The 14,271-nt window shown below is 37.2% G+C and overlaps 1 long non-coding RNA gene across 1 annotated transcript in view; it reads right to left on the bottom strand.

Moving 5' to 3' along the window:
- The window catches only part of LOC143664589 (uncharacterized), a 116,735-nt gene extending 103,865 nt beyond the window's left edge, over window positions 1–12,870 (bottom strand). The window contains exon 1 of the long non-coding RNA XR_013166532.1: window positions 12,682–12,870. This is a non-coding gene — a long non-coding RNA (uncharacterized LOC143664589). The remainder of the gene's footprint in view (window positions 1–12,681) is intronic.
- Between the last annotated feature and the right edge of the window lie 1,401 nt (window positions 12,871–14,271).

Raw genomic sequence — 14,271 nt, 5'->3', positions numbered from 1 at the left:
CTGTTAAGAGTCGCTTAAAAGCCTGTATTGTACAACTGCCATGTGAGAAGAGGGAGGCTGCTGCCAAACACACTGCTGAAATGAGAATTGTTTAAACTACAAAAAGCAAGACAGCTCCATGTGAACATTTTAAAGTCCCAAGGTCACTTACAAAGGAGGACCAGTGGTGAAACACTGGAGACAAAAATTATAGCCGTATCTTGACTCTTAGTTACCCTCTAAGGAGAGGAATACTTTAATATTTTCAAAGACAAAGACTTTTATCTGGATCTGGGTGAACACAAATTTCTCCTAATGGAAAGTGAAGAATGTTTTCTTAGAGTAATTTTTCTTACCCTATTTACCTTTGTAGGGCTTTTCATCAGAATAGATGTTGCATCCAAATAATTTGTATTTCAAGATTCCAACTAAATAAGTAGGACAAAATCAGAATCTACACAAGGGCGAGTCCACCCTCACACAGTCTGAAACTGCTCCCCTAGGTATTTCTAATGGGGACTCCTTTTAAGAGTAATTGTCCTAATCAGTTCAATTCTACAGAAAAGGTAAAGAAAGCCCCAGAAATTTGGGACCAAAAGGAAGAGAATGCAATTTATTGATTACTTCCATACTACATGGAGTCGAGAATAAGTGCATAAGTTCAAATCCCACTGCCACTGATTACTCCCTTTGTAGCCTTTGGAAAGTTAACCTCTCTCTACCTTAGTTTTCACACAAGATATTATGAGAATTAGCTGAGTTAAGACATATAAAGTACCTAGCAAGGAGCAAATACTTGATAAGCAATAGCTATATTTATTAGGTGACAACCTTTTGGTTAGATTTTACATTATATTGTTTAATCCACACATCAACCCTCAATAAGACTGTTATTTTCTCCATTTTACAGATGGACAAACTACTATTTACTTGCTTGGAATAAAATCCTCATCCTGATTCACTGGTAGACCTACAGTCATCTCAGAAATGCTCAAGGCACTCTCAGGATCCTTCCACCAAGAAACAAAGATGCAGACCTTCAAACTCATTTACAAAACGAATACTGAAATGCCAATTCCAAGATATATCAGTCAGTTCTCTCTTCACCCCATAAAAAGGGCATTGCATTTTGTCTCTCTCTGGCAACTGAGAAATTGAAAAAGCCAAAGTCTTTAAAAAGTTACTGAGCAACTTTTCTCCTTTGCAAACTAGAATGAGCCCATTTATACTTTTGCATCCTATTTTTAATGTGCTAATACTGAAACAAGTGTTATCAGAAAGGACTGCACCCTTTTGGGCACATAAAAATGTGCCTGGCATGAATTGTATGTGGAACTGTGGTTGTTTTGGGGAAGAGGAGGAGGAAGGAAAAAAAAAAAAAAAAACACAAGTGTAATATCACTGTTGCCATCTGTCTTTAGGTGAAATTATGTAAGGTTATTTTGAGCTTCCATGGGATGCTGGTTTCTGCACATACCAAAAAACTGCCAGGCCACCTGCTACCCATCGAAACTAGAGCTGACCATCATGGTGGGTGACGCTTCTGATGTTGCCCCTTCACATCACTGCTATGTGACTGGGCATTCCCACGTTACTTCCCTCTTCCCCATCAAAAATTCTGAGGCACAATAGGTCTACCAGTGATACAGTGTGAGAATTTTATTCCAAGTAAAGAGTAGTAGCACATGAATTTCTTATATCCGAACTGGAATCCAAAGGAAGATTTCATCCCATGGAAGTGAGCCGCCCATGCAAACCATCTGCAGAATAACCACACAACAGAGCCAGTGGTGATTTCATAGTTGCCAATAAAACAAGCTTAGATGCCTCCCAAGGAGACAAATGCCTCTGAAAAATGTCTTCCACCATTTAGCATATGGGTCTGTGATTGCTGCCCAAACAAAAGGATAAAGAAAGGTAGGGCAGAGCTGTAGCTGGGAAATAGTCTTCTTCCTTGCTTCTATTATATTAAAGGAAGTGCTTTCCTTTTCCATTCTTTTTCTTTTTCACAGGGTCAGCTCCCAGAGATACCCAGTGTTTCTGGGCAATGTTGTAGTTAATGGCATTCTTTCCAGTACTCAGGGGAACTGGATACACTCAAGAAGGCACAGGTCTTGATTTTTTCCTAACATTTTAAATTTCAGCAGCTTGATATCTTCTCCTGCTGAAGGAGACAGAGAAGGCCAATAGAAGAGTTGGCAAATAATTTTTTTCATTTAAGTCTCTTCCCAGTCTTTCCACTCTGCGACTCTATACCAAGGCAGCTTTCCCTTTCCTCTTTGCTTGGGGCTGTGGAATTGTGAAACCAGAAGGTCTAGCCTGCAGGGCAGAACAGCATCATGTGTTACCTGCTGTGCTCCCCGTGGCTGATAGGGAGAGGAAATCACAAGTTTGGAAGGGCATTTGATTGGAACCTCCTTGGCCAGAGGCACTGAGAAGAAGGGATGTCTCACTGGCAGAAACTAACAAGGTCATTATCTCCTTACCCTCTTCCAGGTCCCACCCTTTGGCTCTTTCTTCTCCTTCTGAATTAAAAAAAAAAAAGGCTGATAGAATGTTCGACTAGGAAAGGCAAAGTGAGAAAAAGAATAATGCAGCTTTCCCCAAACTCTAATGTAACAGAAGACAACGAACTTGTCCAGAAATGGAAAATCTCTGTTTGGATGACCAAATCCAGTCTTGCCAAATGCTACCCAATGAATCACAATTATGTAGGTTCCAGTAAAAGAAAAAAAAACAGGCATTGAATGGTGAATAATTCAGAATGCACATGAAGTACTCAAAAGTGAATCTAAACAGGGCAGTGCCTCAGTGGCAGAAGTCTTGCCTTACCATGTCGGGGGACCCCGGTTCGATTCCCGGTTCCTGTCCAAGCAAAGAAAAAGCAACAAAGGAAAACAATGACAGCCACATCAGCAACAATGTACTTGAAGAAAAACACTGCTGCCTGGTATTTAAGGCTCTGATTCTGAAAAATCTTTTTTATTCAAAATTTTTTTTAGCTAATATGTCACATTGCCAAGGTTGTGACAACATGAAGGAGAAATGTTAAAATGACAATCACTTTACTAAGGGAAACTAAATGTTTTCCCCTAAACTGCAGTTTGCTTAGACTCATTTTTAAAATAAACTGCCTAAAGCAGACAAAAACAAAATTTGGGCATTATCAGTTGTATGTGTTTGAGTACTATTATGTGAAAAAGCACATACCAGGGTGGGCCACGGTGGCTCAGCCTGCCATGCCAGAGGACCTGGGTTTGATTCCCGGTGACTGCCCATGCAAAAAAAAAAAAAAAAAAAGCACATACCAAAAGCTTTTAAGAGGTGTTGTGCACTGCTTTTTCATTAGGGTCAGTTAGGTAATTATTCTCTAGTGAATATTTGGACTATAGTCTTTTTTTTTTTCCTACATGGAAAAAGTCAAGGACACTGCTCTATGCCCAATCCTACTGTGGCATTTTTTAGGGAAACTTTTCTAGTGTTAGCTCACATTCCAGCTTCTTTTTAGACTTGAAAGTCTAAACATTCTTTCACATCTGGTCATTTCTTTTCATTTAAAGTTTCTATTTAGCAGAGGCAAAAGAACCACCTCCCTACAGGTTGGCAGGAAGAAATGAAGGGGATTTTAGAAGAAAGAGTCTGTGGAGACTTGTATTTGGAAAGGGCTAGGGATGAAATGCTAAGTACAGTCAAACACATACCCTACATATCAGGACTTCCCCACTGACCCACTTATCTTTGGGGTCAGATTGAAAAGTGTTGGGAAATCCATTTATACGATGCATTGTCTTCCATTTGAACAAATAAATTCCACCTATGAATAGGACAAGTTTTCAAATCAAAAAGGATGATATGTATAGTAAAATAGCTTTTTTATTTAAAGATGATAATAGATTCATTATAATTATCTTTGCCTTAATGTATTGTTTTAATCAATGATCACTAAGAAAGCACAAATACCAGTCTTGAAGTAGGAGATACTGATATTTTTAGGAGGGTATTCAAACTCAAACAGTGTTAGAACACTGTACCTAAGACTGTAGAAAATATTCAAATGATCAGACAAAAATTATGGCTTGTTCCATGGTTAGCAATGCTAAGTACAAATAGATTTTTGTCTTCTAAACTAGCTAGCTTCAAGAGTAGATTTTAAACAGATGGTTTTATAAAAGAGATGATCACTGTGAACCAGCATGAATTTACTCCAAACAAACAAATCATGGCAAACAAATCTAATTTCCTTGGACAAAAGGGTTACTAGTCTGATCGGCCAGGAAAACTATTGTAGAGATTCTTTATCCAGATTTCAATGAAACAGATGAGAAGGAATCCCATGATATTTTTGTCCCCAAAATAGGACATTGTTGACTAGATAATAGTATGGTTCATTGATTGGGACACTTTTGGCAAATGATAGAAACTTAATGCCAACTGGCTAAAGCAGAAGAATTCACATAATGGCTAATGTGACAAAAAGGCCAGACCTATCTTTTGACTCCAAAACATCTGAGAATGGAACACCTGAAAGATAGCATGACAATTTGTTCTCCTCTTTCACTTAAAATTCTTGACTCTACTTTCATGCCTCTTATTTTCATCCTTCTCTAGGTCCTCTCCACATGATGTCTCTTAGCAATTCTGATCTTATATATTCTGTTTTAATTTCAGTACAGTGTCTCTTCCCAACAGTTTTATGAAAGGTGAAGAATTTAGTCTCACTGGACTGACTTATATTATGTCCCCAATGTGTAGCCAGGAGAAGTCAATACTCTCATTGGCCAAGCTTGACCTGGAAACCAAGAATAGACTAGGGTGTCCTGAATCACTTGAAATGAGAGTAGAAAAAAAGTGGGTCCTTAAGGAAAATTCACTAGCAGAGGAAGAAACAGTGGATGTTACACAGCAAAACAACAGGCGTCCACTACATAGGGTGAAAGATTTTTAAATATGGAACAGTATATCAGTCTGGAGAGATCGCTGATATACTTTATTCAATTCACTGACATGCCGCTTATCACATTTTCAGTTAACATAAAAGTTTATTTAATATGTTGGTGCCTGCATTATGATTCAAAAAAAACCTTGACACCTTAGAACCACAGAACATAACAGGAGGATGGAGTTTTATCCACATGGCTTAAACTTTTGAATTATTATTCAAAAATCAATTATAAAAGAGTGGTAAAAAGAGCAAAACACAACAACAAAAATATAAAAACAAAAAATAGAGGGGTAAGGAAAAGTAGTTATTTGAAAAAGACCTGAAGGTTTGAATTAACCACAAGTTTAATATGAAACTGCTAGAGCATTCTTCAAGTGACAGTAATAGAAATGGAGTATTCAGACCAAGGTTAGTAATAGCTTCTCTTTTTTCTCTGCAAAGCAGATCAAATCCTGAATTTTATGTAGCAGTCTGGGTACTTCATTTTCATTTTGGGGGTTCTCCTTCTTTATGCCCAATACAGTTTATAACTATGAATTTGTGTGTTCTTTGGTTCATGGGTACTCACCCCCTGTGGAATAGAAATTTCTTGAGGTCATGGTCCAGTTAGGTTTTTTTTTTTTTTTTTAGTTATTACTATTGTTTTTACATTTCAATCACCACACAGAAGCATTAGTAAATACATTTTATAAGAACAAAAGAAATTTGCAAGTGTCCTCAAGAAGGTAAGGAAGGAGGAAAGTAATTTGGCAACTTTCTTATTGGAGGAGAGAAGAGAAATGCTTAGGTTGGTGAAAAAAAGATGTTGGAATAATATGGTGTCAAATTTGTGAAAGGCATTTGGTGAGCAAGCAATGTTAGTCTTTGTTGTTATGATTCAGATTTAACATCCCAGAGAACTTTTAAATGCTTAGAGATCTCAGAAAATAGTGCCCTCTCTTTTTTATTTTACCATTCAGACCAAGATTAGATGAACATCTCTTAAGGCTGTCATACAAGGAGATTCAATCGGGTGGGAGGTGAAGTGACCAGATTGTAAGGTTCCTTGCAATTTTGATAGGATAAGGTATTCTAATTCTACAAATACTACCAAGCTCCAGGAAACCCCACTTAGTGCCTTGTCCAGTCATGTCAAAATCAGATATTCTTGGCAGGCATGGGTTGCTGAGCCATGCAGAAGTGAGAACCTCATAGCTGACTATGCCCCCAACATTATAATTGATGTCAGGTTTGCCTGCAATGAGATGAAACAGGGTCTCCTTCTCTTAAATACACAGAAGTGAAGCAATCACTACTTGGTCCATGTGGTAAAGAACCATTGAATTGATATAGAGCACATGCAATTCAAATTCCTATTTCACTTTTCTTCCTCTCAACCTTTCTTTACCCACCCTTCTCAAGAATGGAGTTTTAAAACACCTTTAGAAATAAAGGAGCTGCTGTTTGGCATTTGAAGAAAAAAATTTTTGCATGCATTGTGTGTATTTTTAGAATTGCATATGGCTTGAAGTAATTATGTAACTAATTTTGATTTGCATATGGATTGAAATACCTGTATTTTAAATGTAAATATTAAATTATTTTTATTGTTTACAAGGACTAGGCTTTGGTATGTTCTATATATTCTAAAGGAGACAACTCTGCTCTTTGGTTTAAACCCCCTCTTCCATTTGAAGGGCTACCCCTTCCCTTCCTTAAAATTCTAGATCCCATCCCTCCAATTCAATTCCCCCCATTAGTCAGAGGTCCTACCCAATTTTTCTTTCTTGTTTAACTATTGTTTTTGACCAAAGTCAATCCGTTTTCCTCAGTAGCATTAGGTGCCAAGTACAGTGCCATAAATGTGGTGAGTAATGGCAGGAATGTCTTGAATGAGCCTGCAATTGACAAGTGAAGCCAGGATTCTGTCCTCCAGTGCAATCCATGAAGGGACCAGCTCAGTTCTGGGCACATATTGGCTATTTATGTGAATACTTTCAATGCTGAGGCACTTTGGGAAATAAAAGGATTCTCTTTTCTGATAATTTTTATCATTTTTAAAAAATGCATCAGTGGAAACCCCTGGGGCTTCACGTCAATGCTTAAGCTTCTTTAAAAAGTGTTTTTACAAAGGAATCCATCTATAATCAAAGCAGCAATAATGAGTCAATGTGGGAAACATGGTAATTTCTCCTAAGGGTTAAATTGTTTCAAATCAGAAGTCAAAATTATATTTACACTAATGACAACCTTAAAAATGTAACACAGCATCCAATTTTTGCATAAAAATTACACATTTTAAATACCAAAAGCTTGATGTGAATTTTACACTCTGTTTATGTTAAACCAAAAAAGTGAACTTAAAAGTAATCATGTAAATTGAATGATAATAAGAGTTCTTTTATATTTTTAGACTACTTCAAATGAATAATTTAAAAGGCATCAAGCAAAATATTTTATTAACATAAAGTTAATGGTATATTTTTATAGTACCTGATTTTCAAAAATTTGCACTAAGACATTATCATAATCAGCTCATGTCAGTTGTGTGCCATTTTACATACACTATTTTTGAATAAAGTTAATGCACTCGTTGGCACAGAAGCTCAGTTTAAATCTCATTTTTGAACTATCACTGCTGGTCTTATTAAAATACTTTTAATTTGTCAACTTCTACGTAAACCTGAAGTGAAGATAGCTTTACTCTTTGAAATGCAATTTCTATCAGCAGGGTTTCTGACTATATAACAAGGTCACATAAAAACTTTGAGTCATTTTTGTTAAAATAGGAGAGAAATCATAAGAATCGGCAGGTTTACCCACCATGAAATGGAGCCGGAGATATTTTTACTCAGAAATTACATCATGATACAACTAAAACTTTATGGTGGTTTCTCTCCTGTAAATTAGATATTTATTCCTTTTCCATTAACGTGCCTGTTCTCAATATGTTGGCTGGAATTGTCATATAAATCTGTAAATTACATGTGCCAAAGAAAATTGGCTCATTTTCAAAAATGAATTTACATATATAATAATTTTACAGCAGATTATATTTTTGATACAAAATTTGGCAATTATACAGCAATTTCTCTTTTATGTATTAAAGAGAATGGTATAAATAGCCTTTGACTGACACTACAAACTGTTTTGCCCTCTTAACTGACATCTGGCATGTGATACTATAATTTTACTGATCCTATATTGAGGAATAGAAGATACTTAACTTATAAAGTCAGTCTGGAATTTGATTTATGACATCAGCCCCTTTCTCTTTAAGTGAGTTAGGTCTGTAAGTTTCACTATCAAAGAATTCATTTCCTAAGTATGTCTCATTACAGATATCACAATTTATGAGTATTCAACTGGGAAAGCATCAAGTTCATGTTCTCTAGTGCCAGGAAGAAAGGACCGAATTACTAGAGAATTCTAAATACCCTTGGGGTCAATTGATTTCTCATTTATTTATTTATTTTGGTGGTGCATGGTCCGGGAATCAAACCTGGGTATTCTGCATGAAAGGTGAGCATTCTACCACTGAACCACCCGTGCACCCTTTTCATTTTTTTTTATATAATTTTCTTGCTTTCTTTTTTGTCTTCTACCTAATATGCCAGAGTAAGTGTCATAGCCCATCCTTGATTTGCCACAGCAAGTCTCAGTGGTGTTTTGTGCTTGAATCGAAGAATCAGAATAGTTCTTTAGAAGGATTTAAATAAATAAATGGATGTGGGATATGGACATACATTTAATGGCTCCTGAGAATTTCTTTAAACTCCTATTGGCTGCCTGTAAACAAAGAACATTTTTTTTTCTATTTCTCTTGATGTTTTAAACTTTCTGTTTTTTTAGCATCTAGTATTTTTTTTTCCTCCAGTTTATATGTTTTAGTCTAATGGTGCTTTTCGAGTGCCCAGGTACTGCTGTGATAAGTGCCACAGAAATACTTATGTAGAAAGATAGATTACTCTGAACTGGCTTCTATTCTCCTTTTTGCAAACAAAACTTCCAGCGAGGGAAAAAAAAAACACACACACACACAAAATGCCACCAGTTTATAAAAATCAGTGGTATTTTCGTTTGCATAAGGAATATGGGATTATGTTAAAAGGAGTGGTATGATCAATATGTGACTCCTAGAAGAGAAAATCTTTTCTTTAGAAGGAAAACCGTAAAAGAAATGCCTCAGGTGCATGGCATGTCTTTGGGAATTTCACCCATATAGGTGTAAGTAATTGGGTCCTTTTTCTCCTAGCTTTAATGCTAAACTTACGAGGAATTAAAAGTGAATAAATTCGACCAGGGCTATAAAATGAATACATGGAAAGGAACCAACTTAGTAACATAGAACGAGAATGAGTGACTGCAGGCGTGGGGCTCTCGGAACAAACTTGGCATGTTTAATTACCCTTATCAAAAGACTTGGAACTTTGATAATATACTATGTAAAATTGCTGTAGCATTTGAGAATAGCCTGAATTTAAAATTCCAATTGATGGTATGTCAAAATTAAATATAAAAAGCTGATGGGGGTGAATATGGCGTCCCAGGAGCTTTCCTTCAGTACTTCAGAGTGTTTATAATCACCCAGTAAACATTTGAAGTCCCAAACATGTTCAAATGATTAATTTTAAAAAAGAAACAAAGCAAGAGGAATTTGGTATGTGCAGTCCAGTGGCCTACTTCAAAGATTCCGTGAGAAGAGCACACTTTGTGATGGAAATTCTTTTCCTCCGGGGTTTCCACTGCCAGTCGATATTCAAGAAGCTTTTCCCATATTTTCCCTGGCACAGTTAAGCCCTCTCCTCAATAGAAGTCAGACAACTCTTGAAAAAGCAGGGAAGATGATAGAAATCACTTCAGAGATTCTGTTTCACCTTGGGGAGCACATGCTATGCCTATGCCATGGTGATGCACATGGTGATAAGGAGCTGTGCATAACACTTGTGTGTTATGAAACCAAAGAGGAGCATTTTCCTTCATTTCAAGTTCTATTTTTCATCCTTCTGAACCACAGACTACTTATGAAACCGCTCAAAAGCCAGTTTATCCTAGGAACATTTCTAGTCTTTCTAACTGGATTTTAACTTGGCCCCATATCCCCAAGCTAACCTTCAAAACTCTCAGAGTATTGCTTGCCACTTCATTATTTAAGCTGATGTATACAGGCCTTGGAATAGTTATTTATTGCCACTTCTACTCCGCTGTTAGATTGTGAGCCTTGCAAAGCTGCAACCTTTTCCCTTAGCAATCCCTGTCACTCTGAACTACTCACTGGTCCCAGAACTCACTGATTATTGCAATGACTGTTAAGATTTGTACATGATCTCCTTCTTCCTGGCATGCACTTTCATCCCTTATTTACCTGGAAGTTCCAAGTACTACTCTGAGAATTTGACCCAGCTCCAAACCCTACCCAAGCCAACCAAACAGGATGTATTGTTCCTTTGTCTGTGCTGTCCTGGCACTTTGCACATGCCTTCATTCAGCACACATCACATTAACAGTCTGAATTGTCCTCTCTCCTCTCATGTAAAAGAACACTGTCTCCTATGTCTTTATGACCCAAGCAATTGGCAGAGTTCTTTGCATAAAAATAGATGTTTGATAAATGCTTGGGGCTTGCCTTTTGTGTCCTTCATTTTGCCTCACAAACAAATTCTTTGTTCTGAAAAGATACCGAATAATATTGGCTAAACTGAATGGTATATTCTCCTAAAATTATCTTTGCACATGTGGAATAAACATGGTAGAGTAAATGTATTAAGCTGTCTGTCTAGTTTATACAAATCTTCATAAAATGAGCAGCTCTTGTATATTAAGCATGAACTGCTCTTGCCAAAGCAAGGTGCCGGACCCAAGCTTCACCAGTGAGAATTTCTTTGCAGAGTTGAGGGTGGGGAGAGGTAAAGGTTAGAGAGAAAGAAGTTTCCATCAAGATTCTACATCTGGGCATCCAGATTGTAACATGTAACCTTGAGGTCTGTCAGCATTCAATTCTACAGACAGGAGATCAAGAGAACCAGTCTAGAGAAAACAGATATTTAGAAAGGAAAATATTGGAAATATGGAAGAACAAAAAACAAGTCCTGATAGATTTCCAGCTGCTCTTGCTTCTGGACCTTTTTTCGGGAACTTATTATATTTCTGCCTCTTGGATATGTGAGATATCCCTACATCTTTATAAGAAAGTCTCTCTATTTTGTTTTGCTACTTATGTCCAGGAATTCTAATACTTTTAGGGAAAAAAAGGTGATAGAAGATAAAGTGTCACAGTGATTGTCAGAGTGATCCTGACCACTCCTCTTGCTGTATTAGTTTCTTATTGCTGCTGTTACAAATTACCACAAACTTAATGGCTTAAAACAACACAAATGTAGTACACAGTTCTAGAGGTCAGCAGTCTGACTCAGTGTCACTGAACTAAAATCAAGGTGTCAGCAGGGCTATATTTCTTTCTGGAGACTCTAAGGTATGATCTGTTCTCTTGTATTTTCCAGCTTCTAGAGATTGCCTGTATTCCTTGGCTTATGGCCCCCGATATCTTCACAATCAGCAACAGCAGCTCCCATCCTTCTCATTCACATAACACTGATATTCTCTTCTGCCCTCTAAGGACCAGTGTGTTTTCATTAGCCCCACCTACATTACATAACCAGGATGATCTCCCCATCACAAAATCCTTAACTTAATCACATTATCAATGTTCCTTTTGACGTGTAAGGCAACATATTCACAGGTCTCAATATTAAGATACGGTCATCTTTGGAAGGGGTGTTATACTGCCTACCACACAGCGTAGGCTGTATTACCTGCTTTGTTGTATCCCACCAACCACCACCCACCTCAAAAAAAAAAAAAAAAAGAACAACTCTCCAATGTAGGTAAGTATATTGCCATTTCCCCAAGCTTATAATGATGCCTGGTGCAATGTAGGCATTTAATAAATATCTGATAAAATTTGAATTGTGTCAGCCCTCCCATAAATCTTGGCACCTTTTCTGGCTTTTATTAGTGAAAATTTCAAGATATAGCACATAAATACACTATTTATGTTATTTAAGCCTTGTGGTAGGCTTATAATGTTTAAGTGCACAAGCTTTGGGTTAGGCAGATTTGGTTTTGAATCCTTTCTTCATGGACTCACTGTCTCCCTGTATGGGATAGAAAATGAAAAAAACCAAACAAAACTAGAATGGTGCCAGACACCATTCTAAGTACTTAACATGCATTTTCTCATATTATTTTCATAAGGGAAAAGAATAATCTGCAGGGTGGAATTTGGAAAGGCTTCTTACAGCAGGTAAAATAACACATGGGCATGTCTTACTGCCCACTGAAACCCATGCTGTATTGCTAACCTCTTAAACTGTAAAACAATAAATCTGTGTTGTTTTAATCCACTAAATATGTGGTAATTCATTAGAGCAACAAATAGAATATTAATACAAAGTCGTTTCTAATTGCCCCATTGACATATTTCATTGCATTCTACACATTTTCTAAAATGAATGCCTTCCGTCTTCTAATTGTACATGAAATCATGCTCACTATAATATATTTTTCTTTGGAAATATCGATGCTGGATACCTTTGCCCTCATCATCTAACAAGGAGTGGTTAGTTTGCATCTTTCTTGGGCACATCACCCATTTTCCCTCTGATTTAAGAATCCATTTTACCTCCAACACTTCAGCCTCAAGGGCTCTCAAAATTCCTAATATACAGCAAAAGGTGGGAAGAGGTTGGGATATTGATTGCAGGGAAGTGTTCTCAACCTACCACGTTTTTTTCCTGGTAATGTTGATTTGCTTGAAAATAAGGTAAAATGGTTCTCTTGTTTTCTTTCTGAACGTTCCTTAATGTTTATATCTAGAATAGTAGCTTCTGATAATTTATTTTATCTTCCTGCTTTCTCTCAATCTCCTGTCTCTAGTCTCTTCTACTGTTGCCTTTTGCCTCTTCCCTCTCCAGGTTCTTAAACCCACTGTGATAGAATAAAGGAAGGACAACCTATGGCTCGTTGCTGTTTCAGAACCATGGACAGTGACACGGCTTGGCCAGAAAAACCACGCTGTATTGCATGTAAAACTACTTCACTTTGAAATTCCTGTCTAGAGTGTACCTATTTTATTTAGTTCTCCTTTCTTTGCACAGCCTTGTTCCCCTCAAGCCAACCCTCTTCAGTTTCAAATACCTCATCACTAAATGATAGATTATTTGAAAATATTAATTAACATCACAGATTGTTCTTTAATAATCATTCTTAATATTCATCCTTCATCTTCACATTCACCACTCAACTATTTCCTCACTTTCTGCCTTCAGACCAAGTCAGAGTTTCCTTTCTTAAACTAATCTGCCCTTGACACTGCCATTGCTTTCTAAGCTATCAGCCAATTTAAGAAAAAGGAATATTCTGCACTCTGTCCCTTCATTTTTTTTAACCCCACATAATAAGGTTTCAGCTCTCACCACTCAAATGAAACTACTCTCTCAAGGTTCACTGAGGAGTCTCCACTTGGCAGACTTGATGTTTTTTTTCTCCTCACAGTCATGCCTACCCTTGCCGCCTCCACGACAGTTTTTAGCTCACCTCTGTTTCTGTGCTCTTTGACTCATTCTACTCCCAGCTGAGCTGGTCTTCACTTCTTTGCCCCTCTGTCATTACAATGCTTTCTTGGTAAATTTGTCTATTCCTGTTACTTCAAAAACCACTATTTGACTATTTCCATATATGTTTAGAAAACTAGTCTTTCCTCTTAATTCCATACTCTTATTTTTCAGTGTCCTTTCAAACTTCCACATTTTCCTAGTATAGGATGAAAATTCAGATTTTATTTTTGTCTGTTCTGTCTATAAGGTCTGTTAGAGATTGAATTGTGCCCCTCCCCCAAATATATGTGCAAGTCTTTATTCCCAGTCATGTGAATGTGACCTCATTTGGAAATAGGATCTGTGAAGATGTTATTAGTTCAGATGTAGCTAAACTGGATTGGAGTGGGCCCTTAATCTAACATGACTGGTGTTTTTATGAGCAAAGGAAATGTGGACAGTCTGTATGAGAGAGACAGGGAGAGAGAGAGAGAGAGACATGGCCATATGATGGCGGCAGAGATTGAGTTGTTGCAACAAGTCAAGGAATGTCACTGATTGCCGGCTACGCTATTCTCTAGACCAAGAAAGAGGCATGGCATGGATTCCTCCCTTAAGAGGAAGTATAGTCCTACCAACACCTTGATTCTGGACTTCTAGCTGCCAGAACCATGAGACAATAAACTGGGATTGTTTGAAGCCATTTAGTTCGTGGTACTTTTATGGCAGCACCAGCAAACTAAGATAAGGCCTTTTCATTCTGTCTTCCTTATGACT

Source organism: Tamandua tetradactyla, chromosome 20 (genome assembly GCF_023851605.1).
Source record: "Tamandua tetradactyla isolate mTamTet1 chromosome 20, mTamTet1.pri, whole genome shotgun sequence".
In the NCBI taxonomy this organism is placed as follows: Eukaryota; Metazoa; Chordata; class Mammalia; order Pilosa; family Myrmecophagidae; genus Tamandua; species Tamandua tetradactyla.
The sequence above is the reverse complement of the archived record's forward strand: the minus strand, read 5'-3'. Positions and strand labels throughout refer to the sequence as shown.